Source organism: Terrapene carolina, unplaced genomic scaffold (assembly GCF_002925995.2).
Source record: "Terrapene carolina triunguis isolate 2854851 unplaced genomic scaffold, T_m_triunguis-2.0 Scaffold58, whole genome shotgun sequence".
Lineage (NCBI taxonomy): Eukaryota > Metazoa > Chordata > Testudines > Emydidae > Terrapene > Terrapene triunguis.
In genome coordinates this window covers 1,945,261-1,958,214 of record NW_020664409.1, presented here as the reverse complement: position 1 = coordinate 1,958,214, position 12,954 = coordinate 1,945,261, and positions in this window count along the sequence as shown.

Genomic DNA, 12,954 nt, shown 5'->3' with positions numbered 1-12,954 from the left:
TTCTTCCAGTCCAGGTAACCTAGGAATTTTATACTGTAGTTCAAGGTGGTTTTCCAACTTTTTCCTATTTTATTTGTTGTTTGCTTGCTTTTGGTTTTCCTTTGTAACTTTTCAAAATTTCTCCAATTTGGGAAAAGTTACAGAGTGGCAAAAGAAAAAATGAAACACTGTAATTCTGCCATTTCCAAACTCCTTCTTCCACTTGTTATGAAAATTTCCTGGTTAAAAATTAACCGTTTTGAATGAAAAGTTTCACATGTAAGGTTTTTTTTTTTTTTTTTAAACATTTCATTGGCATATGATTTCTTGACCAGTTCTACCTTTGAACTGGGTAGCTTTGCAGGGAGTGCATGGGAAAAGAATTCTCCATATCCTATCCCAGAGAATGGAGCAGGTATGGTGGTGCTTACAACCATTACTGCAACCCTGAGACTTCAACAGCTACTAAGTCTATAACACATCTCCTTTTTGTGGAGGAGGAATGGAGGATCCATAGAGGAGTGGAGCCTCACTTGGGCTCACCCCTAACTTGACCACTGCATAATGGCAGTCAGGGAATCACTACAAAACTGAGCTTTGGGGCTATGCACCCCCTGCACAGCCATCCTAAATCCTACCCTCATTATACACTGGAAGCACCGAATGTTCATTGTCATGGGTCATCTTTGTTCCACAGAAGAGGAGGCAAGATTTGATCCTAGCTTCAGGTCTCAGAATTAGCAAAAACAGAACTTGTGTTATAGAATCATAGAAATGTATGGCTGGAAGGGACCTTGAGACATCATTAAGTCCAGCTCCCTCTGCTGAGGCTGGACCAAGTTAATCTAGCCCTATACAGCACTAGGTGAAATCAACTTGAGCAATGAGAAAAAGGCTTCTCCATTATTTGACTTTTGATGATTTGTTTAAAAACATTGCATATGCCAAAACTGAGGTTATAATCTGCTCCCACTGAAGGCAATGGAAGTTTTGTTATTAATTTCAATGGGAGCAGGATGAGGTCCTTGTATTGAGAAGGATTATTTGCCCTACTTTTTTGGACAGCAGTTTTCATAGACTATTAAACAATGCCAACAGGATTTTAAATTGAATTCCAAGTTATTTTAATTACCTTCAGGGTTTTACTTTTTACAAAATAAATAAATGGACAGACATGGCTAGCAGGAGTCATTTAAACACCTCATGCTGATAGATCATTCTTCACTCCCTTGTTTGTTTTGTTTTTTGAAATTTTGTTTCAGAAATCTGAGTGAATAAATTAAACATAATTATATAAATATGTTAAATCCTATGGACGGGCAATTCTAAAGCAAAGCTGGAAAACTGATGGCAGCTTTTGCATTTCATTATTGATTAGGGGCCATACTTTCCAAGTATTTATGTACCTAAAGATACAGGTAGACACCTAGTGAGATTTATAAAAGTGCCTAACTCAGGTTCCTAATTTCCACTGGATTTCAGTGAAGTCAATGTTATATATTAATATCAAAAGAATTGGACCCCGCAATGTCTGAGTAATCTATTGCATGATTTAGTAACGCTTCATTATGCTGTTAAAGCAAATAAAAAATGTAAGACAGGTGTCATAAATACATATTGTATATATACTATTCAACATGCATATTGTTACTGTCAGTATGGTGCATTGGGAAAGAACACTTTGTACAGTACACAGAATACCTGGCAGTAATATTTTACCTATTCTTATTGAAATGCTACAGGAAATTATGGAATACTAACCATAATTTTACTGATAAAAACAAAAAGTTACTTCCAGGTGTGTCTGCAAAACTGTATCATAAATCATGTCAAACAAGGGACTTTTGTGGTTAATATTACCTTGCTGGCAAAACCTGAAGAAAAAGTAAAGAAAAGGGAATGGAATTACCGCTTGTATATGCAATTTATGGTGGAAAGTAATGTTTTGGACACTAACAACTGAAGAATGCTGAATGCCGATATTTTTACAGGTTTCAGAGTAGCAGCCGTGTTAATCTGTATCTGCAAAAAGAACAAGGAGTACTCGTGGCACCTTAGAGACTAACAAATTTATTTGAGCATAAGCTTTCGTGGGCTACAGCCTACTTCATCGGACGCATGTAGTGGAAAATACAGTAGGAAGATATATATGTATACACAGAGAACATGAAACAATACACTATAAGGAGAGTGATCAGTTAAGTTGAGCTTTTATCAGCAGGAGAGAAAAAAAACTGTTTGTAGTGGTAATGAAAATGGCCCATTTCCAGCAATTGACAAGGAGATATGAGGAACTGTGGGGGGATGGGGGGGGGGGGAATAAGCATGGGGAAATAGTTTTACTTTGTGTAATGTTCGTGCACAGGGTGGAAACCAGCCTCTTCTATTCCTCTCTGTCATTTTTACCACAATGGTAGCCTGGCTCCGTTTCTATAACTGGTGAGGTAATTTTACGAGGCCTTGTACTCAACTCTCCCCACTTTATCCAGGCTTGGAACCAGCAGCAACATCAAGATACAACTGGCAGGATTTATTATTATTATTATTTATTCCACATGAACACCCCAAAGATATTGGAGCGGTGCAGATTTGTAAGAAGACACAGTCCATGAAGTGACGAGCTCACATTCCAAAACAACACAAACAGAGAAGGGTGGGGGAAAGGGATGCAACATATAAACCTACTGGCCAGTATAATGATTAGCAAGTCTTGTTTGTGCAATGTTTTTTGTTTTGTTGTTATGGATAAACTATGCTTTAACTGCCCCTGTACCTTGCTATTGTTTGTTGGCAGTAGAAGTGGTTCTAATGATTTCCAAACTGAGTTATGTTGTTATCCATAGGCTTGCTAGCTTTCCCATAAACATAGACATTCAAGGATCCAATCTTTACTTTGTGCATATGTGTAACCCCTGTCTAAATTAATAGGAGTTACTTACCTGCTGGGAGCAGATTAGAATTTAGGATTTCAGGAATTATCATTAAAGAACTAAGTGTTATCAGTCTATTTGAATGAGACCCCAGTAACTTGTTTTAAAGTAGCTGATACCAGATCTTTTGTTATTTGGCCATAATCCAAACAGTAAATTTGGGGGGTTAATCAAAGTTTCTGTGAGGCACTCAAAGATTCTCAATTTTTCAAGTGCTATAAAAATAATAGATTATTATTATCTACCCATCTTCATTTTGATAAATATGGATCTTAGTGTAATTATTTTCATAATTACAAGCAGAAAAAACATGTATTTATTATTGTCCAATTCCCTCAAAACATAAACAAACAAGCAAAAACCTAACAGAGTAGACTATAACTCTAATAGTACATGTTTATTTTGTCACTGTTACACACCATCATTGTCCAGCCATGCCGGAAGAAAAACTGGAGGCAATGGATGTGGTTTAATTAGACCAGAACATTATTCACTGAAAATACCTGGGAGTACCCAGCAATAAAATGTACAGTGCAGGTCATCAGCTTTTCCTTAATCATTTCTCAATTATCCCCAACCTGGTCCCAGACATCCCATTGCTGTCAGCTGGCCTTTCTCCCTTGCTACAAGGGTTAAGGAGGGCTGTAGAAAATAGGGAGGTTGGCTCCCTGTGATACTAGATGTAGGATCCTTGAACCCTTCTTCCTTAGCTTTCTTAAGGGATGCTTTTCTTTAAATCCTTTTGCAATGCATTTTTACCCGATAACCATATCCCTTTTATAACGAGTACCTGCATGGCACATCTGCCACAAGGAGGTGCCATACATGTCTATATTATCATTGCCAAATACCATCACTTTCAAAACTATATATCTTTAAATTACACTCCTATATCCATATTTAGGCACCTAAAAATTGGTCTGATTTTCATAGGTACTGAGCACGCAGCAGCAACAACTGATTGCTTTTGAGAATCAGATCACTTATTTAGGCTCCTATTTTTTAAAATCTTGGTCAAACTGTTTCTGGCAGTTAGAAAAGTGCCAGGAATTCTCATAACTGGTGTGTATTGAAAAGGAAAGGTGTAGTCCTACTCCTTAAATTGACTGCAATGGGCGCAGGAGCAGGATATTCAAAATTAAGATTGTTTATATTTAACCAAGCGAGGAAACACATAGGTGACCTTTTTCATCAGTTTTAAAAATTTCAAATCAAGTTTAGTGGGATGTGGTTTAGGGAGATGTGTCAAAGCCCCATTCGCTGTTATAAGATATCCTGCACATCTCTGATATTATGCAATGCATTTCCATATGGAATTTAATCAGATATTATGGAATTAGAGACAAGGTGGGTGAGGTGATATCTTTCATTGGACCAACTTGTGTTGGTAAAGAGACAAGCTATCAAGCTTACACAGAAGTCTTCTTCGGGTCTTTCAAAAGCTTGTCTCTTTCACCCACACAAGTTGGCCCAGTAAAAGATATTACCTCACCCATCTTATCTCTCTGTTATGGAAATAATCAGTTTATGAATTTAATCAAATTGATCATGTATCTTAGGCATATTTTTAAGTCACCTATCACATCGTTTATCAAAGCACTAATTCCTCTTAAATTGATGCATTGAATTAATGTTTTGCTCTAAGGAGATTCTTTCCATTTTCTGAAACATCAGCCCTGGTCTTCGGTGTCAGTGCCAAAAATTCCATTAAGAGAAAGGGCCCCATCTGAGCTCTCTGCCACAACAGATACTTGTAAAGGCTCTTTACAATCTTCATGCAAGCAATTCAACTAGAAAACAATAGGAATTACATGACAACTTTTCCTGAGTGGCAATGTGCTTTAAATAGACATTAATAGCTAACATGTTGTAAATGTTACAGTTACACAGGTTTCAAAGGGAGACAAATACCTTTTCGTTTTAACACTTAGCCAAGTTAGTTCTTTCTAAAATTAAAGACAAAGCTTGCTGGCTGTTCTTCAGACATCAAAATGATCTACAGGGTATGGGTACCTATGCAGCCTAGAAATGGATAACAATACCACCATGTAGATTCCTGGCAACAGATACAGTAGCCTGCTAAGAATTAGTTTTTATGTGTATGGCTTTTTCAGCTCAGGATGCTGTCTCTCCCTCTCTCTGTCTCTTCCTGTTCATAGTTACTGCATTCACTTTTACAATAATGATGTTCTCCTTTTGTGTCCATGTTTGAGACCTTACATCTATCCTATATAGGCTAATGATTGGTTTTGCCCCTCCAAATACAGCCATGTCAGTAGATATTAATAATACCGTAAAAGCGATAACACTATTTCCATAAACTGACCTTCTCTTCTGATGGCTTTGCCCCATTTTCTGCAGTTCAATTTAATGATTTGAAGAATATTCAGTGATGAAACCATTCCAAAGCATAAATTATTCAGCACCAGGGGAAAAAAAGTGTTCCATTCCATAATTTTCCTTAAATGACTCAGTCATTGAAGTGTCTCTGTAGATAGAATAATCGTTCTGACCCTTGTAAACTTGCTCAGATGTTTTATAAAAACAGCTAAAAAGAATGAGAAATTCACCCTGTGGAACAAACTTCTTCCCCGAAAATAAATGTTATTCCATCTGCTTTTGCAATAAAAAGATGTGTTTAATTGTGAATGATATTGAAAACATGAGAAAAATCCATTTTTATAGATGCTATACCATGCCACATTCAGAAGGGATTTTATTTAAAAGCTACAAATAGGAAAGATCAAAGGGAAAGATCAAAGGGCTTGACTAGAATTAACATGACTGTACATATTTTAAGGGCTTGACATTACATAGCACAGACAATTAAATAGAGAGGCAAATTAGATCTTATATTTGTAAAAGTAAAAATGTAATCCATGTGCAATTTGATATGACCATATTCACTATTACCGCCTCAGTTGTATCTTTAAGAACATTTTCCTTCTGGGCTGCTTTCTCCTCTGTGCTCAAATACAGTGTCAAATTCTACTGGAATTCTGTGTAAAGAAGTGATCCCATAGCCTGCCCAAGGAATATTTTTTTCCCTCCATGGCATGTGGGTGTCAGCTGCTCTTCCTTGGCTTCTCTTTCCTGACCACTTCCTTGACTTTACAAATCTGCCTGAGGTGTTGGGAGGAAGCCAAACTCCTGCTGAAATGCATTGTCTCCCTTAGTGTCATTTTACTTGAATTGTGAGGAATTTTCTCTAAATACTGTATTCTGAGCCATAAATTCTCAACAGAATTAATATGCAGGAGTGCCAGTTTGTTCTGTCCAAACTTTGATCTTTAATCTTAATTTGGATGTCAATGGTTTATACAAAAGTCTGAATCTTGGCCATACACCTAACTACCAGTATGCATCTCAGTGGTACAATAAGTTTCCTTTAAGAATCACATGCATTGCCATACAAGGAAAACATGCATTAATTAATGTCTGTGCAAAGGGGAACAAAAGAGCAGAATCTCAATTGTCCCTGCACCATAGAGAGAGCTAGGAAGTTTTTATGATGATAACATTTCAGTGCAGAATGGAAATGAAGATTTTTGCTAACTATTTTTCTGACCAGCTCTGCTGGACAATAGGGTGACCAGACCCGCAGAAGTTATCAAATAAATAAATAAATAAGTCCCAGTGAGGTCTATAGTGCTTCTGAGACCCGCAAGTGCGGAGCCATAAAGTCACCAATAAAGTTTTGAAAAAGGACACATGCAGTATATACTATGATATAATGCTATAATCATAATCTACCATTGCCCAAGATTCGGGATAATGTCATCTGATATTAGGAACAACCTGGCCACTCTAAGAGGTCTGGCACCCAAATCAAGCAAGATCTTAATCAAATCATGTAGACCATCATATTTTAGCAATTTGATGGGCTTCTGTCTTGCTTTTACCCTTATTACTGTGTCACTGAAGAGAAGTTGTAATTCCTGAAGAGTCCGAGCATGGTAAATGCAGTTCAGGGCTGGACACTTGCTCGTTTCTGCACTTTGAAAGGTAATTGAATAGGAACAAGTACAAGTGCAATTGAATATGTAGGCTAGAGGCACTAGTTTGCAGCCTCAAAGAGGTCATGCAGAAATGAATTTTTAAAAAGGATATAAAATTGCATCTAAGATAGATGAGTGCAAAAGCAATATTTAAATGAAATTGTTATGGATATAAGTCACTTGCCAGGCATTCTAACTATTTCCAACATAAAATATGTTTTCACTTCATATATAAAACATTGTTATTATTCACATCTTATGTCATGTTAACATATTAAAACTTAAATGTTTAATGCATATATTACAATTTTGTGTCATCATTAACACAGCTGATGAATACCCTTTAACAAAAATAATGGAAAGATATGTCAAGGGAGATAATTTTTACAATTAGAATAAAAATATGTAACCTAAAGTGTGATCAGATAAAAATGTCTAATTCAAAGTTCCACAACCTCTTTCCTCGCTCATGGGGATCTAACTGCCATTTGTTTTTCTATTAAATGACATTTCAAATATTTTATTATAAACATAAATCACATCTCCTTTTGAGACGGCAAATGACAAACCAAATTTGAGGTCTGACTTGCATTTCTATGCCCTGCCCAAGACTAAATAGATGAGCAGCTGCTTTATAGATTGCATTTGAAAGTTACACAAAGAGAGGCAGTGGGTTATGGAAAACATGTCACTTGAAAGTGACATCTGCCCTCATAATTCATGAGTGTCATACCCAGCCATGTCACCTCTATAGACATCAGTTACACATCCTGGGTCACAAGTTCCAGAGTAAAAGAGTAAAATTACCCCCAATACGTTGTAAAATATATACCTTTTCTTCATCTGGATATTCTCTTTCAAATGGTAAAGTAAACAGTAAGTTATTCCTCAAAAAGCAGATGGGAGAGGCAGAAAGGTGTGTAATTGTGTGTGGGCACAACTATGTTTGTGTATACATATGAACCAAAGCTTTGACACTACTGACCTTTCTCCAGTGTTTAATCTGTGCAGAGCCCTGGAACCTCTAGGCTTGGCAGTTCATAGCCCCTGCACCTCTGGGTTTGTTGCATCAGTTATGAAAGTGAAACAATTGAGCCCCAGCACCTCTTTCATTACAAATTAAGCACTGCCTTTCTCACAGTGAATCACACCAAGGCTGAGGCTACTTAGTGTAGACATACCCTAGATAAGTAAGGTACTACTCTGCATGTATAAGGGTGGTCCTGTATTACCAGGTCCAGTATTGTCATGTACTAAATTACTTTTGTCAAACCTCTTACTTGTGCTGTCTTGTACCCAGTGTGTGGTGGTCAGGAATGAATGCTATAGAGCCAACTGCATTGACTTCATGCCACCTGCTGACTCCCCATCACTAGCAATCTCCAGCAACTGGGATGTGGTGGTTTGGTTTTGTATTTAATCAAGCTGCCAAAGTCATATTTTTCCTTTCCCCATAAATATTGATATCCCCTTCTGCTCCAAATTACACTTGTCCAACATGGAGAATTGGCAAGATTCAGTCCCGCTCCAGTTGTATGTACAAATGTCACACATTTAAGTCTGTTATGTTATCCCCTTGCAGGGTTAGAATAGGAGCCTTGTCCCATTGGACATGAAATATTTCTAGATGCCCAAATGGATACACAGCATTCACTTCTAGCACTGCAAGGGAAAGAGATCAGAGTTTCTAACGTTCTGACATTTTTAGGTTTGTTTAAATCATTTGTAGAGATTTTTATGGCTCCCTCTGAGTGGTGTACAGTAGAGTCATAGCAATGAAGGCTTCACAGTTGGAAAGATAAAATAAATAGTTCCAATAAAATATTTAAAAACGCTCTGAAACATACGTAGAATATTTTTCTCTGTAACATATATGATATCTATGGCATACATGTCACAGTGTTTCCAACTCTTTGTAATTTTATAACAAATCTTATAATATTTGGTGCTTTTCTTCAATCCCCAGTTCCTGGAGTCAAGTGATTAAGGGAGAACCTCAGCTTTCCTTTAAACAAATAAGATAAGTTTCTAGTCCTTATGGCTTCAGAGAAAAGTTTGAAAATGTGAACCCTAGAGGCTCACAAACTGAAAGACAAGTAAAAATAACCAAATATTTATCACTTTAAAAAATTTCATGATTTTTAAGCCAGTTTCATGATTTTGAGGCCTGACTTGTGATTTTTGAATGCTTGAGGTTGGCAATATACAATGATGATCATGTGGTGTAAAAAATTTTTTTTCAGTACTTCTTTGAAATGACCTGGATAACTCACCCATGGCTTCATCACTCATGTATAATGTACTCACCCCAAACTCATATTGATAAAGTCTTTTGTACTACACCATTCCTTATGTGATGTATGTTTATAATGTATTATGGAGAGACATTAGTCTTTCCGGAGTTGCAATGAAACATTATACAATCCTGATGTGTATCCCTTCTAATTTTGCATTAGAACATTTGTTTGGCCTGGTTACTTTGCCAGATTTCATTAGATGGCAAAGGAGGTTGTCTCTGCAAAGCCTGAAGAAAATTCATTCCACTGTTTTTGAATTACAAATCATTAAATGCTTGTAAATGTTTAGCTTTTGTCTAATATTCCTTTGTTTCACTGTGGCACAGAAGGGCTTAGGAAGAGATTTTTTAAAGGCTTTTAGGTTTGTAAAGATGCCAATAGAAGTGTCTAGGTGCAAAATGCCCTAGTAGTTAAATGCCTAAATATTTTAAAAATATCTGGCCCTTAGTACCCTTTAGATTTTTTTATAGTTTAAAGAACCTTCATAGTTAAATCTCCTTAAAAATGTTCTCATCTGCTAGATTTGAAAAGATCTGCTTATATTTAAGCAAACAATATTAATAATGTTTGTTATGGATCATTTAGGGTCAAATCTTGGAATGTTTTTGCTATTGACTTCAGTCAGAGAAATATTGGTATGTTCAGTGTGTGGTGGTTGATTTCCGTTTAAAAAATATGGATCTTACTTTAGTTCATATGATGCTGATTCCCCTTGTAACATGTGGGGGGAGGGAGAGGCCAGTTTGTCATCATTGGGAGTAATGGCAGGTGGCAGCCATTTAGAAAAAGAGCACTTTGACAGTCCTTTAACTTCACTCTTAATGAAAACAAGGGATGGTAGCCATTTTGAAAGAGATCAATTTTTCAAGGAATTCTGTGAAGGATAAAATTATTTGTCAGCTTCTACCAAATGAGAAACTTTCAGTATGAAAAACCCCAAACACTTCACATATAGCCAATCCACAAGATTTCAGTGAATTTAAACTGAAGTTTTAGTTTAGCATGCTATATTATTCTGTTACTGGGATCATTCAGGTAGAAAAATGGTCTGAGACATGGTGGTAAATGTCTTAAAGGAGTTATTTTTAAATTCATATTAATTCAGTGATTAATTGATTTTCTTGTAAATTCTCAGAAAAAATCATTCTGTACTCAAAGAGTAAGGGCTGTAATTTTGAGACGGGTATGCTGTATTCCTCATATATAAAAAAAAAATGGTTGAATCCTTGGGTTAAGTACAAAATTCACCTCAGCCCTAATTATGGAACCAGGATAGGCACATAATAGGCGATCAACATTTGTAACTAAGTTCTCTTTGTTATCGTCCTGTGAATTAAACCTAAAGAAATGAGTGCTGCTGGTTGAAAAGAAAATGTAGAGTAAATAAATGGCTTCTGACTTAATAATTAAAATGCATATTATAGAATGAAAAGAACATGCATAAAAATTCCAAGTAAAAAAAAAAAAGATGTACTAGGGCTTGTCTGATTATGAGAATAGTGAGAGTATAAAAGAAAAAATATTCCAAGATTCCACATAAATCTTAGAAAAAATGTGTGGTATTACGGTATTTGAAAAAATAGTACCGTATGTGCACACGTCATTAATGACTGTATAATAATGGACATACACAAAGGTCCAGGTTGCACCTACAACTTCAAATTATCATTTTCTGACTTTTGAGTTCTTAACCATTAAGCTTTAAAATCTCATAACGTAATTCTTTGTATGGAATAGTTATATATAGGGCCCTACCAAATTGACAGCCATGAAAAACGCATCACGGACCTTGAAATCTGATCTCTCCCTGTGAATTCTGGTCTTTTGTATGCTTTTACCCTATACTATACAGATATCACGGGGGAGACCAGCGTTTCTCAAATTGGGGGGCCTGACCCAAAAGGGAGTTACAGGGGGGAGGGTCACAAGGTTATTTTAGGGGGGTCATGGTATTGCCACCCTTACTTCTGTGCTGACTTCAGAGCTGGGTGGCTGGAGAGCAGCGGCTGTTGGCTGGGCGCCTAGCTCTGAAGGCAGCTCCTGGCCAGCAGCAGCACAGAAGTAAGAGTGGCAATACCATACCACGACACTTCTGCACTGCTGCCTTCAGAGCTGGGGAGCCGGATAGTGGCAGCTGCTGACTGAGGGCCCAGCTCTGCAGGCGGCAGCACAGAAGTACAGGTAGCAGTACCACAACCCCCCCTACAATAACCTTGTGACCCTCTCAAAACTCCTTTTTGGATCAGGACCCCTCATTACAACACCGTGAAATTTCAAGTTTAAATAGCTGAAATGATGAAATTTATGATTTTTAAAAATCTTATGACCACGAAATTGACCAAAATAGACCGTGAATTTGGTAAGGCCCTAGTTATATACTAAATTACCTAATATATTAACACTGGCCTTTTCAAAGGAGCCTGAGAGTTTGGCACCTTGTCCACTTAGACGTCTTTGAAAAATTCAGCCTAAATGATCGATATGACTAAACAAAATGCTGTATCATCTCAAGTTTGTTTATTTGTAACCATTGTCCTACAAAAGCATATGAATGTATGTATGCAGATACATACAATACTTAGTATTAAAACGTCAACACTTGTCAACTTATCACACAGAGGTGTCTGAGATATCACAGTTATTTCTTATTCAAAGCACACAGAATTATAGTATCTCATGTATCACTGTGTGATAACCTTTTGCTTAATATTGACTTTCAATGCTATCTATTTTGTATACATATAAACAGACATACATAGACCAAGATTTTCCAAAAATGGATGCCTAAAGTTAGGTTCTTAAAGCAATCCATTAATATGTGGCCTGATTTTCAAAGGTGTTGAGCCCCCAGCAGCTCCTACTGAAGTCAATAAGAGCTGCTGGGTGCTCATCACAGTTGAAAGTCAGCCCAGGTGCCTATCTATGAATTTAAGAGACTAACCACAAGAGCCTATTTTTAAAAATATTTTTGCCATACTTTTTCAGCAGGAAGGACTGTCAGAAAAAATGTAATTTCAGAAAATTATTCCCAGTTCTGCCTTCAGATATCATACAAAAGTGCAGCTTCCACTTAAGTCAGTGGGTGCTGTACCTGTTTATCTGAGGGCAAAATTTGGCTCTTTGTACATACTTAGAGAAACTGCTTGAACATACTCAGAGTTATTAAATTCAGGTTATTATATTTCCAAAGAGTAAAGAGGCTAAGGTGATCATCCACTTGTCTGAGTTTGATTTAGCAGCTATAGCTTTGATTCTGCAATAGTCACAAACGCTTAGAATCTCAGTCTTTATGTTTGTAGCCACCTACCTTGAGTTAATTCCCTGACCTAATCTTGCCACATTTTGCTTCTTGCGATTCTAATCTTAAATTCTTGGAATGATTTACTCTTGAACCCAGACCACCTAAATCTCATCAAACACGATCTCTTTGTCCCATTTCTAGATAAATGTTACATCATCAATATCCCTCGAGTACTAGCCCTAGTAAATGTTTGTCATTTCCTACATTAAGACCTTTGGAGATTGTGAGGACACGCAGGGCACTTCCCATCGGGTAAAAAAGAGGAAAAAAAGCCTATTTCATTATAAAGAGATTATAGGCATTTATAGCATTTCAGGTGTTTTGAATGTGGTTCTTAGACCTATATTTTAGTCAAAATTCAGGCATTCCTGTGTTACTGTGGTGAAGATCAAACATTAGGGTTTGGTCTGGGAACATGAGTGTTTACTTAAATACTATCAAATTGTAGT